Source organism: Tenrec ecaudatus, chromosome X, assembly GCF_050624435.1.
Source record: "Tenrec ecaudatus isolate mTenEca1 chromosome X, mTenEca1.hap1, whole genome shotgun sequence".
NCBI lineage: Eukaryota > Metazoa > Chordata > Mammalia > Afrosoricida > Tenrecidae > Tenrec > Tenrec ecaudatus.
In genome coordinates, this window is record NC_134548.1 from 150,116,714 (window position 1) to 150,133,240 (window position 16,527).

Here is a 16,527-nt window from a genome sequence, read left to right on the forward strand (position 1 = left end):
GTACCGTGTATAATAATATTTGACAGCGATTCCCCAGCACTTAGGGGAAATATGGAAATGATTCTTATCACCAAGAATGTATGAAATCCTATGTGTGTGCTCTGCCAGGAAAAGTCGACGTTTCCCCTCAATCTGGAACTCACATTAGCACAAAAAAAGTCGCCATGGATTCCAAAAGGGCAGGATTCCTTTTGGGAGCAAGAGTCAACAGACCTCCATGTTCAGGTTTGCCTCCTGCCTCTTAGATCTCCCAGTGAATTTGCAACTTAATCACATTATGATTTGCCCTCTCGTCCCCCTTCCCCCCTCCTTACCCCAAAAGTTCCTCAGATTCTGCTGGGATAGAAAATAGAAATGCTACTTCTGTCCAGAAAGGGCCCGTGTCAGGTCTTTGACATCAGTGACAGTTGAACCGGCAGAATAGAGATGAAGCAGGATTCCCAACTGCACCAGGATAGGGCCCAGCCTTCCAGCCCTCTGCCCCACACCAGCCGGCTCCATGAGAAACCAGTCATGTGAGCCTGTTTACAGCGACCAACTGGTGCAACCACCAGGATCCGCGCGGAGCTCTAGGGCTCGGCGAGGATCCAGGCCACATGGCCCCTGACAGCCCCCGGCCTGCCATCCTCAGCACCACACAAGGTGTCCGCCCGCCCCCTACCTCTTCACCCCACCGCCCTCCCTTCCAGCGGAGCGCAGAGCCCCTGGCCGGCTAGGACGTCCCGGGCTCTCGCTCCCGCCCCGCGGAGCGCCTTCCAGTGGCTCCCGGGGGGAGGGGGGGTCCGGTCGGGCCGGAGGGCAGAGGAGGTAGGGCGAGGGCGGTGTCACCCCAAACAGGCAGGCAGCCTCCCTCCCCCAGCCCTGCTCACAAGGTCCGCCCAAGTAGTAGTCCCTGGAGCCGGATCCCGGGGCAACCAAACTCTGTGGCGCCGCCGCCCACAGGGCCCGGCGCCGGGGCCAGTACCCTCTGAGCCGGCAGCCCGGCCGCGGCCGCGGCGCCCACCCGCCGCCACCCACCGGCCACCGAGACCCCTTGGCCGGCCGGCGCCCTCCGCTGCCGCGCCCGGAGCCGCTGTCAGCGCTCCCCAGCCGGAGCAGGGAGCTGGCCGTCCTGGCCCCGGGACTCCAGCCGCCTAACTTCCCCCATATCTGCCCCAGACCTGAGGAAGTGGGTGACCGGACGGCCGGGGACTCCCACCTTAGCAACACCAGCTCCTCAGAAAGCAGCTGCGAACGCTGCTTGGTTCCTTTGTCGACGTCGCCGGCTGCACTGCCTGCTGGGATACCGGAGGACTGGAACGCCAACGTTCGCAGCCCGAGAGGTGAGCCGCGGTGGGAAGAGGAGGAAGAGGTGGAGCTTCGGCGAGGGCGGGGCCTCGTGGTGGCCACCTGGCCTCTGGGGTGGGGGTAAGGGGGGGAGCGGGCCTCCTTTCTCTGTCTTAGCAACTCGGTGCTTGTGGAGCTTCAGACCTTTGCTTCCTGCTCCTCTCCCCTGTGTGCCCTGGGCTAGGCAGTCACCCTTGACTCCGCCTGCCCCAGTCGCACTCCCTTAAGCTCTCACTTGCAAACACACATCCCATGAGGACCACAGGGGAGTTGATTCTTGCCCGGAGGCTTGGGCTTCACTCTGTCCTCTGTCCCCCAGACGATTTGGGCTCTATGTCCTTGGACTGTGACTACTGCAGGCGCCCCTTGACTGGACTTCCTCCAGCTCTTGCCTTTGCCTAAAACCATCTCCCAGAGAGCAGTCTGGGGATGTAGCTAAAATATGTATGTGACCCTGTTACTAACACTGCTTAAAACCTTCCGTTGTCTCTGCAGTCCCTACTGAATGGAGCCCAAACCCTTCTTTTGTCTCCAGAACCCTGCCCTTGATGCTACTCAATAAACTGGTCCTTTGTGGAAGACAGTTAGGCCTGGGATTAGCTCCACCAGCTCTGTCAGTCACTTTGCAGGGTCCCTTGGAGATTCACTAGAGATCGAATTTTCGAAATGGTCGTGAGGTGTGGAAAGGAAGAGTCTATTGTAACACCCACAGAACCATTCCCTACCAGGAAAACCAGAAACCGCCAAACCTACTGCCTTCAAATCAAATTTGACTCATAGGGACCCTATTCGGACAGAGTAGCACTGCCTCATGAGTTTCCGAGGCTGTACCTCTCGACAGGAGTACAGAGCCCTATCTTTCTCCTGTGAAGCTTATTGGGGGAGATTTCCAATTGCTGACGTTTCCATTAGCGGGACAACATGGAAGTACTACTCCACCGGGGCTCCTCCTCCATCCCCATGGTCCTATCGACCTCCTATCAGCAACTACCCACCAGTCGATGGAGGTTTGTACATCTGCTGTGCAGGTTTCAGCAGAGCTTCCAGATGAAGATAGGCTAGGAAGAAAGGCCTGGCAATATACTTTGGAAAATAAGCCAATAAAAATCCATTAGATGCATAACACATCATGGGGAGGGTGTGGGACTGTTTCATTGTACATGGGAGCGCTAGGAAACGAGCAACAGCCCTACCCAGCAATGGACTGCCAGTACATTCTTGGGCTCAGGCCTCTGATGATTTTGCCTGAATATAACTTCGGTTTACCCGTTTCTATCTGTGGACTACCTACCTATCCTTCAAGTCTCAGGGGAAATGCCCCTTCCTCCAATAAACCTTCCAGGGTCCTCCACGTGAGCTAGTTGTGCCTAAGCCATCACCACACAATGTTGCTTATTCTGCTAGGCAACTCCTCCTGACTTGGGTAATCAATTATTAGTTGGATCTATGTCTTCCTTCACTCAGACCTAGACTTTGAATTCCTTGTCCCATGGCTTTCTGACAAGAAAACCAATTAGATGGAACGAAATTTCATTATTGATGATCACTGCATTTGAAGCTCTAAGTAGGCCCAGAAAGGCCTCATCACAACCACCACCCTCCCTTCACCAGGACATCTCTAACTTGACCTGGTCACGTGTTGTTTTTGCAAACTGGCTAGGTAGCAGAACATTGCAAAAGTCTAAGACCTTGTACTCTTCCCTTGCAGGTCAGACTGGTTTGTGGCACAATACACTGTTGTGGAAAATGTAGCTGGTCTAGCTTGCATGGAATCCAGGGCTCACAAATTATGTCATAGTGCCATAGAGATAACTGAGTTTCCAAATGCAGGCATAGCTGCTTCTGCCTTCAGGAAGCTTTTGACTTCTATGTAGCTCCCATGACCTGTGGTCTCTACGTTCCTTCAGACAGTGCGCACATCTGTGTCATAGATTGTCCTTTATAATAGTGCACATCGTACTTTCTGTTGTTATTGTGTGAGGACGTGTTTATTTATTTTCTCTTTGATTAAACTACAAGCTACATTCTGCCTGGCACAGGTGGTTAATGAGTCTTCTTCTAAACCTGATACTGCTTGCTTCCCATAGTCCAATTTCTTGAATTATTTTCCCAATCTACAAATGGAATAATTATGATGAAAGGATTTAACTGTGATGCATGCCTTGCCTGATTTTAAACCTTGCAGTTTCCTCATTTCTAAAACAAGGACAAGACTCCTTGACCAGCTTGTCAGGAGTTTCCCCTTCCAAGATGAGATGAATCTTAGTGTTGAGCGAGAATACAACAGAAATGTTTACCTGTGTTCTATTGATTGCAAAAGGCATTCAATTGTGTGGATCATAACAAAATACGGAAAACATCTCAAAGAATGGGAATTGCAGAACACTTCTTTGTGCTCATGTGAGACCAAGAGGCAGTCATTCTTTGACAGAAAAAGGGGGATACTGCATGGTTTAAGATCAGGAAAACTGTGTGTGTGTGTGTGTGTGTGTGTGTGTGTGTTTGTGTTTTCATCATACTTCTACAGTGTGTATGCGAACGAATAATCCAAGAAACTAGACTGTATGAAGAATGAGGTATCAGGATTAAAAGAAGACTTATTAACAGACTATGATATACAGATGATGCCACCTTGCCTGCTGAAAGCAAAGAGGCTTTGAAGCATTTACTGATGCACATCAAAGACTACAGCCTTCAGTATGAACTACACCTTTTTGTTGTCTTATAGAAAACAATAATCCTTCTAAGCAGGCCAATAAGCAGCATCATGATAGCCAGAGAAAAGAGTGAGGTTGCCAAGCATTTCATTTTACTTAGATCACAATCAGTGTCCATGGAAGTAACAGTTCAGCATCAAATAACAAAGTTTCCCGTGCAAATCTACGGCCAAAGGAGCATTTTAAAATGTTAAAAAGCGCTTGAGAGGTCCACTCACGAGCCTTTAAGACTGCAGTCACTACTCACTAACATGGAAGTAGAACGTGGTCTTGGTGAACTGAGTAATGCCAATTGACCTCAGTATCCTCTGAGACTATGGTCCTGAACCCCCAGACCCAGTAGCCCATTTCCTCAACGAGTTTGATTGTGTGCAAAGAGCTTTCGCAAATGATCGTTGGAGATGTAAAACCGAATGCACGATGAAAAGTTTGAAAGAGGATTTAAGAAAAAGGTTTCCTATCTTTGCCCCCTGTACGCTCCACTACATTCATGGATAGCTTTACCGCCAAGGTAAAGACCCATGCACAAATAACCTTTGTGGAAAAAAATAGAGATATAGATATAATCCAACTATCTCTCCTACACCTGTTTAGCTTCATGTCTACCAATGTATCTATGCATCTACTTGTTTATCGCCATTATTGCAGGCTTGTGTGTCTAACGCTGCTGACCCCTATTGCCTTCAACTCTTGCACTTCTCCCAGGGTTTTCCCCTTGCTCCGCCATTCTTTTGCTAACTTCCCTCTTACTATATAGTGCCTTCCTCTTCACCCAAGTTAAGACTTGTCTACCCTCTAGCCCGTGACTTACGCCCCCCTTCCGTCCCACCCCTGATAATCATCAAAAATAATGTTTCTTTTAGTGTGCAAACCTTGTCTCGGTTTTTTACAGTAGTGTTCTCACGCAATGTGTGTCCTTTTGTGATTGACCAAGTTCACTCAGCAAAATGTCCTCCAGGTTCAGCTGTAGTAGGTGGTGTTTTGGAGCCAAGAAGAATGATGAAAGTCTAAGACACATAGAACCAATTAGCCCAGTTGACTAATGGACCGTGTGAACACCAGTCTCCACGATCCTGAGACAGAAGAACTAGATGTGCCCAGCTACCACTACTAACTGCACCGAAAGGGCCCAAGTTCGAAGGTCCTGCATAGAGTGTCGGCGAGTGCGGTGGGGTGTAAAACAAAGCCAAACATCGAAAAAAGAGACCAGGCTTACGGGTCAGAGAGACTGATAGAATCCTTGAGACTATGGCCCTTAGCCACCCTTCAGGCCTGAAAGAGGACTTACTCCCAGGGAGCAATTTTCAGCCAAACACTAAGTAGGTCTATGAGGGGAGCAGTGACATCAGGGGGGTAGGAACCCCTTAGAATAAATAACCATGTGCGATCAAAAGGGCAGCATTGACCCAAGGACAGAGTTCAGAAGGGTTAGGAAACAGGAAACATGGGGAGGAAGTGAAGTAAGTGGTGTTTACCTTGAGAAGATTGCAATGAAATGAAACCACGTGTGTATGCATTGTTGAACGTTAAACTCATGATCCGCTCTATAAACCTTCACCAAATGCACAATAAAAGGTACAAAAGTAGGTAAAATGTGAAAAAGCAAAGGTGTCACTTTGAGGACTAAGATGTGCCTGACCCCAGCCATACATTTTTCAATTGCCTTTTATGCTTGCAAAAGTTGGACAATATGTGCAGATAAGGAATATCACAGAAGAACTGATATAGTTGAATTATGGTCTTGGTGGAGAATAACGAATATACCATCGACAGCAAAGGAACAAGCAAATCTGTCTTGGAATCAGTGCTGCCAGAATGCTCCTTAGACGTGAGGACTGGAGTAATTATTTCATATACTTCGGACATGTGATCAGGAGGGACCAATCCTTAGAGAACAGCATCACGCTTGGAAAATTAAGGATCATCAAAAAAGAGGGTGACTCTCTATGAGATGGACTGACAAAGTGGCTGCAACCATGGGCTCAAGGTAGCAACACTTCAGGACTAGACAGTGTTTCATTTTGTTTTTCATAGGGTTGCTATGAGTTGGAGCTGACTCAACAGGAACTAACAACAACCATGTGGCACCAGCCTCTACCCATCTGTCAGCTTGTTGTTCTATGGTGGCTTGCATGTTGCTGTAATGCTGGAAGGTATGTCAACAGTATTTCAAAATACTGCTGTTATGCTTGTTGTTGCTAGGTACCAGCAAGTCGGCTCAGACTCATATGGACCCTATGGGCAACAGAACAAAACACTTCCCGGTCCTGTGACATCCTCACAATTGTTCTTATGTGTTGAGCCCATCGATGCAGCCACTATATCAATCCATTTTGTTGAAAGTCTTCCTCGTTTTCACTGCCTCACTACTTTACCAAGCATGACGTCCTTCTCCAGGGACTGATTTCTCCTGACATCATGTCCCAAATAGGTGAGATGAAGTCTCGCTGTTCTTGCCTCTAAGGAGCATTCTGGCTGTACTTCTTCCAAGACAGATTTCTTTTCATAGTCTATCGTACTTGCAATATTTTATTCCAACACCATAATTCAAAGCTATCCATTCTTCTTTGATCTTCCTTATTCAATGTTCAACTTTCACACGCATATGAGACCATTTAAATTACCATGGCTTAGGTCCGGCCCCTCCTAGCCCTCGAAGTAACACCTTTCTTTTCTTTCCTTTTTAACAGTTTTTTTAAAAAACATTTTATTAGGGCCTCATACAACTCTTATCACAATCCATACATATACATACATCAATTGTATAAAGCGCATCTGTACATTCTTTGCCCTAATAATTTTCTTTTTTTTTCTTTTCTTTTTTTACATTTTATTAAGGGCTCATACAACTCTTATCACAATCCACACATATACATACATCAATTGTATAAAGCACATCTGTACATTCTTTGCCCTAATCACTCTCAAAGCATTTGCTCTCCGCTTAAGCCCTCTGCATCAGGTCCTCTTTTTTCCCCCCTCCCTCCCCGCTCCCCCCTCCCTCATGTGCCCTTGGTAATCCACAGATTGTTATTTTGTCATATCTTGCCCTATCCGGAGTCTCCCTTCCCCCTATTCTCTGCCGTCCATCTCCCAGGTAGGAGGTTACATGTGAATCTTTTTAACAGTTTTGTTGACATTTAAACCACATGTCATACAATTCAATTTTTCAACCATAGCAAGAAGATTTTTGCAATCATCACCACAATCAATTCTAGAACATTTTCTTCTTCCTTGTACTCATTGTTATTATTGTCATTATTTTTTACATTTTTGCAAAAACATTCACAACAAAGCATTCTCTAATTGAATGACCTCTACACGTATACTTCAGTGCCATTGATTACACTCTTCATGTTGTACAACCATTATTAATTTCCTTTCCCAAATTATTCCACCACCAGTAGCATAAATTCAATGCCCCTAAATAAAAACTCTTCCTCCCCGTGGCAGTTACTTAATCTCCTGTCAACTTGTGAAGGGGTGGAGTCTAGCCTGTCAATCAGGTCAGAGCCAATGAGGCCTCTGTGTGGGCATGACCTTCCCCCTGAGGTTTCTGGGAACTCTGTCTTCCTCCCTGGAGGTGGGAAACATACGCTCTGCTTCATCTTCCTGCTGACAAGCCACATGGAGCTGCACTGATGCAGTCAGAGCCCTGGGAGCAGGAGGAGCCATGTGGAGACCCCTGCCAGTGCTGAGATGCTTACAATGCCACTGGATCCACAAGACTTCCCATCCACTGGCCTGTGATCTTCCTGCATTCAGCGTCATTGCATTTGTTTCGTGACTCTGAATGGGCCTTTATAGATTGGTATCAAACATATGAACTAATACCAGACTTATGGACTTGATCTGGACTGGGCTGGGATGTTTTCTTAATATATAATTACTCTTTATAGAAAGCTCTTTCTTATACACATATGAGTGTCTATGCATTTGTTTCTCAATTTCAACCCAGATGAACACACTCCTTCACCCATGGTAACCATTAGTCAAGTTTGTATTCTTTCTTTTTTTTTTTTGTAGTTTACTTGGTATAGTATTCACATATCATACACCTACAACTCTTTTTAAAAGAGTTGTATATACAACATCACAATCAGTTCTAATGCTCCCTCCCCCTCCCACATTAATTGTTTGCTTCCTCAATCCCCTCATCCTCCCTGGTCCCCCACCCCACCTCACCCCACATCTCCATAAACAATTGCATCAGTTATTGTCTGTATGTATCCACTCCTTCTGTGCTTCACAAACTGCGAAACCCAACAGAACAATAAAAAATGGAACAGCAAAAGAAAATAATAATATAAAGATGCGAATAAAGAGTAAGAAAGAAAATACGACCATCAATATTTAAAAAGCCAAAAAGTACATTTTTGTCATGGAACAAGGAAGGAACATTTCAACCTAGAGCTGTGTTCCACCATAATCAAGTGTACAATAATCTCTGTCTGATAGTAAAGCCGTTTGAGTTCCTCACCTGTGACTAGAGGGGATCTGCCAGAGGTTTAATCTGACTAGATAATATGCAGATGGATTTCCGACTCCCACTGTCCTCCATAACCTTCTATAAACTGAGGGTTCACAATTTAGGCTCTGATACTTTTCCCCTCATCATTTTTGGATTTGTTTTCATCATCTTTGGATCACACAGAATGCTGTGCTTCTCCCATGTGGACTTAGTTGACGGGTCACTTAGATGGCTGCTTGTTTGAATGCAAGCCTTTAAGACCCCAGGCACTATTTCGATTGATAGCCAGGCACCATCTGCTCTCTTCAACCACCCTTATCCTCAGTGATTTCTTCATGGAGGTGAGTATCGAGCAGGGCCATGTTATCAGAACTACCTATTCTTGGTTTGGCGCTAGAATTACTTGGGAGACCAGAATTCTTCTGGTTGTCCACAGGTTATTAATGACTCCTGTTTACTTAGGAGTCATATTACGACAAAACAAAAACCAGCAAGATCAACAACAAAACAAACAAAGGCAGAAGAACAAAGAAACAAAAAGTAGAAAAACATTGTTAATCATCTGTAGGCATATAAGGTGGTTGCATTAATAACATCAGTAATTTATCCATTGTCATAGAATTTAAGGTACTGTTGAGATGAGGAGGTTATGTGAGTATAGTCCAATTATGAGCTGCAAACCATGAGTTGTTGTTTTGTCCATATTGATTTCTTAATGGATTGAGTTCTGTTTACACTGAGCATGGGGCTGGTGCCAGCGGAAACTTTCCTGTATCATTTCTTACAAGTGCATATCCTTGCCTATTAGATTAAAACCTGTCATATTAACGCCAGGGAGCATTGAGTTACTCAACATATGGTGGTTCTGGGTCCCCTTTTGTTGTACACCCACTAAGCCAGGGGTTCCACCCATGGTCTGATGACCACCATTTTCACAGTCATGGGGGGTGGGGCACCTGTGGCAGTTACATAATCTGTCAACTTGAGGAAGGGGTGGGGTTTGGCCTGTCAATCAGGTCTCAGCTTCATGACCTCATTTGGAGGCTCACTGTAGGCAGGACACACTCTCTCCCTTCAAGACATTACTGTTGAAAAGCCACATGGAGCTATGCTGATGGCAGCCAGAGCCTTGGAACTGGAAGGGCCACACGGAGACCCACGGCAGCGCTAAGATGCTCCCACCGCCACTGGATCCATAAGACTTTCCACCCTCTGGCCTGTGATCTTCCTGCACTCAGTGTAATTACAAGTGTTGCGTGACTCTGAAGAGGAATTTACAGACTGGTGCTGGAGAATTTACAGGCTGGTAGTGGACATATGGGCTAATAGCAGACTTAAGACTTGATCTGGACTGGGCTGGGATGTTTTCTTAATGTATAATAACTCTTTATATAAAGCTCTTTCCTACACACATGAATGTATATGAATTTGTTTCTCTAGTCTACCCCAACTAACACACCACCCTTTGCTTCCATCAGAGTATTTCAGTTCTAAGTCCAAGGGTACAGGTAGTTTTGAGGTAAAGCTCAGTTTGTTTGGTCTGGCTTCTATGCTGAGTCCTTCTGGTGTGGCCCTTGGAGGATGCTATGCTGTCTATAAGGCTAGTGTCTAAGGTCAGCATAGTACTTATTCCATGGCATGGCTCGCTGAGGGTTACACCCTTGCTTGTCAACACTCTAAAGAGATCTTGTGCAGCAGATTTACCCAATGCACCCTGTCTTTTGATCTCCTGACTGCTGTTTCCATGAGCATTAATTGTGGATCCGAGCAAGGAAAATCCTTGACAACTTCATTTGTTTTTCCATTTATCAGGCTGTTTGTTACCTGTTTTCCCAAGCGTGAGGATTCGGGTTTGCATTGAGTTGTGATCCATACAGAAGGAGGCAATCCTTTGTAGTCATCAGCAAGTGCTTCATGTCCTCCTCACTTTCAGTCAGCAATGTTGTGTCAATATGCCTATTGCAGGTTGTGAATAAGCCGTCCTCCAATCCTGAAGCCACAATCTTCTTCAGATAATCCAGTTTCTCTGATTGTTTGCTCATTTTCAAATAATTACTTGCTCATATTTAAAAAACCATCAGGGCTATTCATGGTGAAGGGATTTCAGAGGAGTTTCCGGACTGAGAGATTAGGATGACAGGCCTGGTGATCTCCCAAAGATGAGCCATTGCAAACACGACATATCACAACAGACAATTGCCTGACATACTGCTAGAATATGATCCCCCTAAATTGAAAGGCACCATAGCCACAACAGTGGATTCAAGCAAACAACAGTTGTGAAGACGGCATGTGACAGGCCAACATTTCATTCTGCTATATAGATGACTCAGCAGCAACTAACAGCCACATGCTGAAATGACCCGTGAAAGTGTCTGTTTACTCATGGCTCACTCCCTTGACTGTGAACTCACTGGGTGCAGAGAAATAGCAGTGGGTTCAACTCGGGATCTTCCTGTCCTATCCTTGGGCCATGCACAGACACAGAGTCATGTATCAGCAAATTTTTGTTGAAGAGTTAATGGCTTCCTTTGTTTTTGTTTTGTTTTGTTTTTAATTTTCCTTGTGTCTTCATTAAAATGGTTTTAAAGATTCTATAAACAAAGTGACTGCAAATGTCCTATGAAATAGAAAAACCCCTCTGGGCCTGTTTTTTAATCTTCAAGAAAGCTGTTGTTTTAGGAATCTTCAAGATCTCACACAGTAGTTACAAGACTGTCAGACATCACCATGTATCCACTCGGAAAAAGACAGGCTGCTTAAGAAAGTACATGTTGTTGTCAACAGCCATCAAGTCAGGCCTGACACATAGCAACATTACCCACAACAGAACAAAACACTACTTGGTCCTGCACCATCCTCCCAATTAATTGGTCTTCTACTTGAGGACCTACTGTGAGTTAGTTAATTTATTGTGCCAACCTGGCCAATAAACACATGTGGGGTTAATTGAAGGGCAGGGGATAAATGGCTCGGTGAGCCTCGCCTTTCGAGTTCTTGGGTCTCTTGCTTTCTGAAGGTCTGGACAGGGTGCAGCCCTGGATGCTGGAGCAACCTTGTGGAGACCCCTGCTAGTGCTGAGATGCTTACACATTCACTTACTCAGCTTTCTCCCTGCAGTTGGCATCATTGTGTCTGTTTTGTGAGAAGGAGGAGGACTCTGTAGATTGGTGTTGGACATATGGGTTAATGTTGGACTTGTGGCCTTGGGCAGCACTGGGTTGGGATGTTTTCTTGATGTGCACTTAACCTTTATATAAAACCCTCTCTTATACATGAGTTTCTGTGGATTTATTTCTCTAAAGTACTCAGACTAGTACACCATGGTTGCAGCCCCTGTGTCAGTCCATCTCCTTGAGGGCCTTCCTCTTTTTTGCTGATCCTCCATTTTACCAAGCAGGATGTGGCAAATATTGACACGTTAGAAGTAGACGCAGTGGGCCAGCATGTGCAGTAACAAGGTTGGGGGAGCATGCCCTCCTCCAGTAGAGGGAGAGTGATCAACAAAGACCGAGATCTCACACACACTGGAAAAGAGGCTAAACTCGGTGATTAGTCTTCCATTTGGATCAAGCCTATGTCAGCAACTCTAGGAAAACACAGAGTCCTCCGCATTGGCACCGAGAGTCTGGGGTGGAGAACTCAGTCAGAGTGTATTGCAGATCGATCGATCGATCGATAGATAGATAGATAGATAGATAGATAACCATACCTTAATTCAAGACTATCTAGACCGTGTACTGATAGTCCATTTTGATAGTCTTTGCCCAGAGTTCCTCTCTTGTTCATTCTTGCTATAGCCCATTTTGAAGAGATGAAGTAATAGGAATCAAATTGTAGTTCCTTGGTGGCAAAGAGGAGAGAGTTTCTTGATTACCTTGACTCCAGTAGGAACTGATGCCCATTGGTCCACAACCTAGCTATACAACCTCAGGCAAATCCTTCCTCCTTCTGGGGCCTCAATTGTCACTGAAACTTCTGGACAATGAGATTGATAGACTAGAATGAGTCTGGCTGGACTGCTCAAAAATTTCTAGACTTTCTCCTACCTTGATAACCTACCCACATGTATAGAATCAAACTCCAGGAAAATTGTTCTGTTATTAGCTTTTCCTTCACCCCATGACCCATACGTAATTAAACTGAAAGGACTTAATTAAACCTAATTTTGGTGTAAATTTTCACTGAAGGCACAATAATATACATACATACATACATACATATAATTGCTAAAATACCAGTTAGTCAAAAACCCAGGTGGAATTGCCAATGAAATGTCAACGTTGTGGAGGAATGATTTCTTTTATAAATAGTGCAAGTGTTTCCAGAAGCATAGGGTGGTCTCAGTAATACCAGAAAGGGCCTATGATGTAGTGAGCCTGTAGGTAGAGCCATTGGGGGATTTTCCCTTCTGTTGTGGCAACCGGGGCACCCATGCTGTTTGCACCTGTGAAATGACAACGCTGCTTCACGAGCCTCTCTGTTCACCAAGCTGGAGAAGGTTGGCCAAGACAAGAAGCCAGTCTTATAGGCAAAGCAGTAAAAGTCAGGAATTCCTGGTGACTCAATAGGGCAACTGTGAGTGCCCCACGTGAGGCATGTGGTTCAATCTGGAAAGCACAGCCTTATGAGCTGCCTCTGGGAACTGGAGGAAGTTGCTTCATGTCTCTGAGCTCAGATTCTTCATCTGGAAAACCTTCCTTCATAGAGTTGGCCTTCATGAGAAGGACTGATGCCTGTGTGTAAACAGAGTAGACCTTATAAGGTACTTGGTACATATTACTTATAGTCTAAAAGTTTGGATGAAAAATAAAAATTAAAAAATCAAGTTTGCTGAGACAAATCAAAGGAACTCCACACTATCTAATGATGGCCTAACCCAGATCTGGGCTAGGGTCGCCTTCAAGATGTGGTGAGGCTTGGCCTGAATCCTAACTCCAGCTCCTCTCGCAGAACCTTGCAGGGGAATTTCAGGCTTTGTTTCCTCATCTTTGTCTGCCTCCATGCTCTCAAACATCCATGCGTGCCATGTTGCTTCCACCTCACCTAGATGGGTCATCAAACCCAGTTGACACATTGTCTTGCCATTTCCCACAAGAAACCCAGACACAGTCCACATTGTCTAAAGGTGGTAACTTTCCTGAAGGTGGGAAGGGTTGAGGTGGAGGTCCTGCATCATGACCTGGATTGTCTTGCTGTTCTACTCTTTCACTTTGATCCTTTCTGAAGCCTGGATTCCCTGTGACTCTAGCCTCAGACTTGGCTGCCTGACTAGTCTCATGAAGAGAAGTCCACCAGGATTCTTTGTATTTCTCTATCTAGTAGGTATGCAGTAAAATGTATTTATATTTATACCTTGGAACTATAACAAGACTTTTTGGAATGTCCTGTTGAAGGAACACAGAAGCCCTGGCAGCATAGTGGTTACAAATTGAACTGCTTTGAAAGCACTAGCTGCTCCACAGGAGAAAGATGAGTTTTTCTACTCCTGTTAAGAGTTACAGTGTCATAAACCCTCAGGGGCAGATCGGCTCTGTCTTACAGGCTTGCTGTGAGTTGGCACCGACTCGATGGCAGTGAGTTTGATCAACTTTATGGGGGCAAATCAGCAGACCTAGCTCACATGGAGTCGCTGGGTGAGTCCGAACTGTCAACCATTGGGTTTTTGACTGTCACTATGAATTGGCATCGACTCCAGGGCATTGAGTTTTGGTTTTTGGTGGAGGGTATATGCCAAAGGACAGCACTAAGATGTCATTACAGTGTATAACGCGTTACACTCCCCAACTGATTGACTTTCCTCATGGGGTGACTTGGAAGGCAGACAGAACAAATTTACCTGGAGTTTTGTTTGGTTGTCAAGTAAGTTTGTCAGTCACCGAACACCTGGGACTCTTTCATCAGAACAGCAGAGATGAGTTCAATGTTTTTGCTGAGTAAGTCATGGGAGGGTGCTGCTGCAATAACACATCGTTTAAGTGTCGCTTGTGTATAATTAGACTTCCTTTCAGTCAGTGTGAATTTTGCACTTCAAAAGTAACCAGCCCTGTAATCAAGTTTGAAGTATTTTCCCAAATGTCCACTTCAGGAGGCAGAGACACGAAGCGGCACTGCCTGGTTAAGGGCATGGGCTGGAGTCATTCAAGTGTGGACTAGCCCTTCATTTTGACGCTGTCTGCCCACGGTCTTGGGTAAGTTTGCCTCTTGTGTTCTCAATGTTCTTATGTGCAAACTGATGGTAATAGTAGTCAACAAATAGAGTGATCGGGGGAATGCATGTAGTTCATGCTCAACAAAGAGTAGTTACTACAGTGATGTCTGTGAACCTGTGGGAGCCAGAACTCAACAGGACTGCCTTATTTTTCTGGGCCTGGAAAGTTTCCTAACTTTTAAGCTTCACTTTGTAGCTCTTTATCGCGAAGAGATTTGTGTAGTTTTTGCCTTACACACACTCTGGTGCTCTCAAGTTGTACAGTATTGGAACAATTTAAAGATCAAAATGTCATATTTGTTTGAGAGCTGAAGAGAAGATATTCCCCCCGTTTGTCTTTAAAAACATGTAGTCACATGGACAACACTTAAACAACTTTAAACACCTCCAAAGATATGTGTTTCAACAAGAAGAAGGTTCTCTTTCTGATCATCCTTTCTGATACAGTAAAACCTTCCAAAGCTGGAACCACAAACCAGAGACTTCAAGTTGGTGTCCTTCACCACAGGGAGTACCCCTTTCAAAGCCATTAGAGACCAAGACAACTGCTATCCAGTAGATTCAGATTCATAGCAACCCAAGGCAGAGTTTTTGAGGCTGTAAGTCTTTGGGGGAGGAGATAGCCTCACTGTTCTCCTGCACAACCACTGGTGGGTTTGAACCTGTGACCTTGGGGTTCACGGTCAAATGATTACCTCACCACCAGTGCCACCAGAGCTCCTTTTTCAAGTCATCACTTCCTTTTATAAATAAAACAAAACAAATGTTTCTCCTTTGGAGAGTTTCTAGATAGAACAAATGGTTCACATGTTCAGTTGCTAAGCAAAAGTTTGGAGAATCAGGTTCACCTACAGGCACCTTTGAAGAAGGATCCAGTGATCTATTTCCAAAAAAATAAATTGACCATTGGAAATGCTACAGCATTCATTTCTACTCTGACACATATGAACGGCCATGATTTGGAGTGGATTTGGTGACAACTCTGTTGTTTAGTGTTTGTTTTACTCCTTTGTGGGCCGCACTATTGGCTACACTCAAAGCTACCCCTGTGGGTTTCTGTAGCAGTCATTCTTTATGGGACTTGAAGGTCCCATCTTTCTCCAGAGGACCAATGACCTTGCAAATCACAGCCCAACTTGTAAGCATTCCACCACCAGGGCCCCCTTCTCACCACTCTTCAGCATTCACTGCATTCACCAGCTGGCTCATAGTCTTCCTGCTCTCAGGGATTCCTGCTACATTTTCTAGTGGCCTTCAATGGACACAGGGTCAATTTCTCAATGCCTGGACTATTCTGCTTTTTAAAGAATTTATAAAGGCACATTTATTAAGTCTTAAAGACAACTCATCCGAACAAGAGAGACCATCAACATGAGGCCATAATGATGCCAAAAGATTTACAGCAAAGCAGTCACCTAAATAGGACATGGACTACAAAGGAAACCATCACCAAAACATGGTTCGTGACAGATCGAATGATCACAGGTACAGGCAAGACTGCAGAGAGAAGCAGGAAAGGGGCCATGAATGAGACATGGACAATACTGAAGATAGAAAAGCTTACAAGCTTTTTTTTCAGGGCCCTCCCCACCAAATCCTCTTCTCCTCATTTGCAATGACTCCTGGGCTTCTTAAAATCAATGTGAGTTTGCTCCATAACTCTCTCTCTCCCTCTCTCTCTCTCTCTCTCTCTCTCTCTCTCTCTCTCTCTCTCTCTCTCTCTCTCTCTCTCTCTCTCTCGTCATCTTTTATGGTGACTTTCAGAATCGTCAGCAGTGGTAGCCAAATACCATCTGGTTTTT

The 16,527-nt window shown here is 45.1% G+C and overlaps 1 protein-coding gene and 1 long non-coding RNA gene across 4 annotated transcripts in view; one reads left to right on the forward strand and one right to left on the reverse strand.

The window, feature by feature from the left end:
- MOSPD1 (motile sperm domain containing 1) overlaps nucleotides 1-1,354 on the reverse strand; it is a 38,504-nt gene extending 37,150 nt beyond the window's left edge. Inside the window, exon 1 of one of the 2 annotated variants that reach the window (XM_075538163.1) lies at nucleotides 1,199-1,354. The gene's annotated coding sequence lies outside the window, so the exon portion shown is untranslated. The other variant, XM_075538164.1, reaches the window with a different exon arrangement.
- The window catches only part of LOC142433049 (uncharacterized), a 36,463-nt gene continuing 20,813 nt past the window's right edge, over nucleotides 878-16,527 (forward strand). The window contains exons 1-3 of one of the 2 annotated variants that reach the window (XR_012781070.1): nucleotides 878-1,322; nucleotides 6,078-6,196; nucleotides 14,603-14,705. This is a non-coding gene — a long non-coding RNA (uncharacterized LOC142433049). The remainder of the gene's footprint in view (nucleotides 1,323-6,077; nucleotides 6,197-14,602; nucleotides 14,706-16,527) is intronic. The other variant, XR_012781071.1, reaches the window with a different exon arrangement.